At 36.8% G+C, this 6000-nt stretch overlaps 1 protein-coding gene across 1 annotated transcript in view; it reads left to right on the top strand.

The window, feature by feature from the left end:
- The first annotated feature begins 2932 nt into the window (after positions 1–2932).
- gli3 (GLI family zinc finger 3) overlaps positions 2933–6000 on the top strand; it is a 99576-nt gene continuing 96508 nt past the window's right edge. Inside the window, exon 1 of the mRNA XM_017406696.3 lies at positions 2933–3400. The gene's annotated coding sequence lies outside the window, so the exon portion shown is untranslated. The remainder of the gene's footprint in view (positions 3401–6000) is intronic.

Genomic DNA, 6000 nt, shown 5'->3' with positions numbered 1-6000 from the left:
CATGTGCTCCTCCTCCCTCCTCCTTTACCCTCTTGTTCTCTCCCACCTCAGCCTCCCGCAGACACTCCCCGCTCCCCCGCCACCTCTACTACCACGTTCCTCGGATTCTCTTTGAGAGAATCATAACAAGGACTTTATCTCTGTGTAGTCCAGGCCAGATGAGCACCGCCTGACAAACTGACAGGAGTATTAGCTGTGTCTTACAGAACACCTCCGACTGTCTCCTCTCTCAGCTCAGTTTCCTGTACTCACAGACACAAGCATTTTCACTTCATTGAAGTCTATTCTGTTATCATTTATATATATATATATATATATATATATATATATATATATATATATATATATATATATAAACATACATATAAATGCTTTTTTGTGGTACCTAACTGTCCGATTGTTTGGATTTATTGATGAGCCGAGACAACATTTGGGTTGACTACATCTCCCATGTTGCAATGGAGTATTCACAGAAGCTGTTCACACACTCAGCAGAGCTTTGCCGACATTAACGTCAACAAATTAATCCTCACAACATGATGAAGTCGAAACCAAACACTTTTTAATAATGCCAGAGATGTTGACAGCTGTGACAGAGGATCTCTTGCTTTGATTGATTCACTGCGGACTTTGTCACAACCTTAAGTACAGGTAATTAGTTATAAAACTTCCTTTGGATCTAATTATGTTGAATTCTTTATTTGCCACAGTGGCGGACTGGTTGTGTGTCAGAAACCAAGATAAATAGCCTAACTGGGTCTTGATGGACTTGACCTGTCGGCCACACACACATTTAAATCCTGGTTAAACGATTAACGGGGCGATTTTCCTTCCCAAACTCCCACCTCTATATTGATTGGAACTGCACCCTAAAGACCTCTCTCTTATCACATAATTTCCCTGTATATTGATTATGTATATTGATTACACCTCTCCCTATGGAGCAGCTTTCCTTTGCACTCACCTTAAAGGGTGAGCCCAGGAGACTGTTTAGGGTCTCATAAATTGACAGTTTTCTACATTAATTTTAAATGCACAATGTGATTTTGTAACTTTATCCCAGTGATCCTCATTTGGTGGAGAGTGGGCCACGTGTGGCCTGCAATTTCGTTCAGTTCGGTCTACAAACTTTTAAAGTGTTACTAACTCAACCCCAGTTCAGCACAGTAATCAATGTTCCTTCTCACGGCACATGATCAGACCTGACTTGGACTTCAATGATGGTAGCAAACAAATACCACTTGTTTATACGTTTATGACAACAGAAATAGAAATAAATCAAAGGCATAGCATTCCTTGGAGAAATTCACATCATCTGCATACATGAATGTTTTTCACAGGTTCATGAGATATTTTGCTAACAGACAGACAGAATTGACTCCAATAGTTTATGCCAAAGATTTTACGCAATCTGTAGATACTTGAAATATGTATTCAGGATGATTCTAACCTACTTCCAAAACAAATTTTAGCTTTATATGTGTAAAATTGAATGAGTTACAGCCATTCTTGTGTTTGCTAAGGTTGACTAGCTGTGGTGGCCATTTTAAATCGAGTTGACTTCAAAAGTTAATCAGTTGTAGATGTACATCCAGTGATTACTCTAGGAGAGTTTCAATAAAATTCATTCATTGGTTCATGAGATATTTAGCTTACAAACAGGCAAACAAACACACACAGGCAAAAACATTATTGCCCAACTTTTGCCTTTAGGCAGTGGTTGATAATAATAAAAAAACAAAACAGATCAACCATAATTTGCAAAAAACATTTGCTAACCAAAGCTTTATTACAGAAAAAATGGCCTTTGACCAAATTTTTACACAAAATATTCCATTTGTTGTAGTTTAAACTTGGATGACTGGATGGACTGAGTAAGTAGCGCTCTTGTTGGCACAGATTCATTCAAATGATCAAGTTGTTTTTAGGAAAATAGTTGTAGACTACAGTTGTCCTGTTTACAGACTCTTCTGTACAGTTTTTGCAATCAAACTACCTCCACATACTTAGCTCCATTAAAACAATTCACACATCAGAACATTCAGCTTCATTGGAAATAGAGTGTAACGACTTGTAGTGTTCGTAACTATTATACTTTATAAATTATTTAACTTTATTTACAAAAGTTTTCTCCACAGAAGTACATTAAGTTCTCTTCAGTTCCTTCAAAAACATTGTTCCTTGAAATCTACATCAGCACACTTGCTTAATTATTGTCTTATCAGGAGCTTTTTCAGCTGCATGCTACACTTTTTCTCATTTTAGCTTGTAAGCTATGGTGCTGCTAAATTTAGCTAGTTTAGCTAATTTCAGCTTATTGCTACTCTTTTGCTAATGTTAGCATTTGTGCCACCACAACAGATTTTAGCTTTATATTTGTAAAATTAAATAAGTTACAGACATTCTTGTTTTTTGTAAGGTCAACTAGCTGTGGTGGCCATCTTAAATCGAGATGACTGTTTTGCTCAGTTTAGCTTTTAGCTATGGTCCTGCTAAGTTTAGCCAGTTTTGCTTATTTTAGCTTTTATGTCTTGCTAAATTTAGCTTTGAGGGTACTGTTTTGCTAAATTAAGCTTCCAGCTATCATTTTGCTCACGTAGCTTTAAGCAACAAGTCTGCTCATATGAAATTTTAGCCACCGTTTAGCTGATTTTAGCTGATTTCCGCTTGTTTTACTGTAAGTCATTCAGTATTCAGCGTTCCCTCTGTATTTGCCCAGAAAATGCAAATCCTGTTGTTACTGTTATGCTTTCATCAAGACTTTTTTTTTTTTTTTTGCTCTTGTTCTTAAAATGAAGTCATGTGCAGCCAAAAAAAAAAAAAATAAAAAAAAAAAAAAAAAAAAAAAAAAAAAAAAAAAAAAAAAAAAAAAAAAAAAAAAAAAAAAAAAAGGAGGGAGGCAGTGAGGAAAGGAGGGAGTAGTCCAAAGGGAGGAGTCAGGCGGGGGAAGGAGCAGCTGGAGTCCCACACTTCTTCGCCCTCTCTCTTCTGGAAGAAAAAAAAACAAAAAACGCACTAAATGTAATAAGAAGTGTCCACGCGTTTCTCTGACGCCTCTGTTGTTTTTTTTCCTCCCCGCACATCTGTGGGCTGCTGCCGGCAGAGAGAGTCGGCGGAGCTGATGGTGTTAGTCCGGTGTTTGAACCCAGCAAACTGTGAGAGGCAGGAGAAAGAGGGAAAACTCTGGCAGCGCCGTTTTGGAGTTGGAGTTGCTGCGTAAAAAAAAAAAAGACAGAAAGAGAGAGAGAGAAAGAAAGAAAAAAGTCCGAAGCAACTCCAGAGGCACATCTGCAACTTAAGAAGAGGAGAAGAAAACCCCCCCCCTTTTTTTTTCTTTTTTCCTGTTTCTTAAGAAGAGATAAAGTGAAGAATTAAAAGGGGGAAAATCATCCAGGAAGAAGTAAGTCGCATTTCAAACAAAATAAAAGTTGGATATTGTTGCGTTTCTTTTTGGAGAATAGGAGAGGGGGTGAGTTTTACGAGCCAGTGAGACTTTATGAAGCAGAGGTTTCAAATTTCAGAAAGAAAAAAAAAAAAAGAATGATGGAGTTCCATCCGAGCAGGAACCTTTTAGCTTTTTAAGCATGAATGAAAGTGTGGATTACTGAGGCAGGAATGCACAACAAACAGACTGGGAGCCGCTCGTCCTGAGTGGGACTGTTTGGATCTTTTAGTCTCAAAAAAAAAAAAACTTTGCGTAAAGTTGAATGAACTTTAGTCAAAGTGGGGGGTAAAAAAAACACAGCTTTTATTGTTTTAGGACAGATAAAAAAGTCTTGATTCTGTTCTAAGGGTTGGAGCTGAAACTTTGTCCAGACTTGAAAACTTTACTGGAGCTTTACGCGCATGGTGTGTGTGTGTGTGTGTGTGTGTGGGTGGGTGGGTGTGCATGTTTATGTGTGCGTGTGTGATCATATTTCAGCGCCTGTTATTGATTTGTTTTATCCTGCAGGAGAGCGGCAGACTTACAAGCCCAGTTAGGAGGACACATGAGTTTAATCAGACAGTACTTTATTGGCAATCTGACCAAACCTGCGCCCTCTTCTTCCTCCTCCTCCTCTTCTTCTTCTACTTCTTCTTCTCCCATTTTATAATGCTGCTATACATCATTAAATAACAATAAAACTGAATGATAAATCTGATCTAATGCTGGTTAAGTTAAAAGTTATAGATTTCTTTTTCTGTTGAAATTCCTGTGACTTGAGAATGGAGTGCTTCAGCTGTGTTATTTTTATTTATATACTTGAGCAAAAGCAAACTAAAAAGCTCCATTATTTAGATATCACTTGTTTTTTTTCTTGTGCATTCAGATGTTTTCTAAAGTTTCTGAATTTATGTTTTTTTTAAACTGACAGAACCAAGGAAAATATTTAAGATGAAACAAAGAAACATGTTTAAGAACACATCGCAGGCATGTGTGCTCAGAGAGAAATTTAAGAGCCCCCCCACCCTTAACCCCTCATGGGTGTGTGTGTGTGTGTGTGGAGGGTGGCATTTTTGGGCCCCCACAGGGGTCAATGTGCACACTGATTTAGGGCTCTGAGCAAAATTAGAACTCACATAAAACTGCAATATTTTATTCTAAATGCAGCTGCTTGGAATTTGGTTTTAATTATGAGCTGGAGTCATTAAAAAAATTGGAATCAAACAAAAATATCAATAATTAAATAAATAGTGTCACAGCAGATGTGCAGGGTAAAGTATCAGTAATAGGGGAAAGAAGTTTGTGTTAGATTGTGTGTGTATGTGTGTGATCATGGATGTGAAAAAGGCTCCACATGTGCAGATCTTTTGGTCGAAACTTTCCCTCCTGTCCTCGCCAGCTGTTCCACATTTTATCTGCTTGTCCGCTCTCGGGTTTCAAAAAATAAACCACGAGGGTCCGAGGTGTTCGGCCATGCGGCGCGGCTCACTTCAATCCTTTTTAATTCCTATTTTCCTTTTTGCTGTCATTGCCAAAGGTCCTGGTGCAGCGGGCGAACCACTCGGATGTTCGAACAAGTTCACACAGACAGAGAAATCAACTTTTGATTTGTTTATTTAAGAACATTTCATCACTCAGCCTTTAGCTTTTAGGTTATTATTTTTTTTGTTACATTTGTTCATTAAATAAATTAAAAAAAGATCTGTATTATAATGTCTCAGTTGACATATTCAATATTTTATCTCTAAAAGCAAATTTTTATTCATTTGAATTAATTACTGTTAAAATTATTGCAGCCAGCTAAAAAAATAAGCAGAATTAAATTAAATTACAAATAATGGGCTTAAATCTATCGTTATAACTGTATTTATATTTTAATTTGATGTATTCTAAATAAATAAGGCTTTTCAATTTCTTCTTCATTCATATGAATTTTTCACCCTCTGACTTGTTAATTAGGTATTCTGTTAATAAAATATTTAGAAGCCACAATTATAATGACAGTTTTATTTTCAGTGTTAGTAGAATCTTAGACATTGTTACTAAATTAGGTAATTAGGTGTGAATAATTATTTCTCAAATATTAAGAATATTTACTCAACTTCAGTTTGAGTTGATATTCTATAAAATTACCGACACATAATAAATTACATAAATGCCTTCCGCTTGTAATGAATATAAATAATGTAAAAGAAGCTTTGTGTTATAAAATGATGAAAATTTAAATGAGATTCAGAATATTGGCTGCTGTATCCTTTTAAGTAAAGGGCGTACTTCGACTGGTGCACCTTTATCGACTAGACTTTTTCCTCTTAGTTCTTCCGTGATGAATGTAAAAGTGTTTCAGCATGCTTCTCCGGAGGAATGAGCTGCACAAGTTTGAGCTTTTATGCTTCTTGTTGAAAAGATGTATCTGTGCCTCGCTTCGACAAATGTTTCCTCTGCAGGAATCAGCCTGCTTGTTAACGGCAGCATGCTTTTCCTTTTATTTATTTATTTTTTCCTGCATTAGCTCAACTGTAAGCACTTCCTGCAGCGACATTATGCACGTACAGTGACTCCGGCCTGGGCCACCT

Source organism: Kryptolebias marmoratus, linkage group LG21 (genome assembly GCF_001649575.2).
Source record: "Kryptolebias marmoratus isolate JLee-2015 linkage group LG21, ASM164957v2, whole genome shotgun sequence".
NCBI lineage: Eukaryota > Metazoa > Chordata > Actinopteri > Cyprinodontiformes > Rivulidae > Kryptolebias > Kryptolebias marmoratus.
Note: the sequence above shows the minus strand (reverse complement) of the source record. Positions and strands in the feature narration are given on the sequence as shown.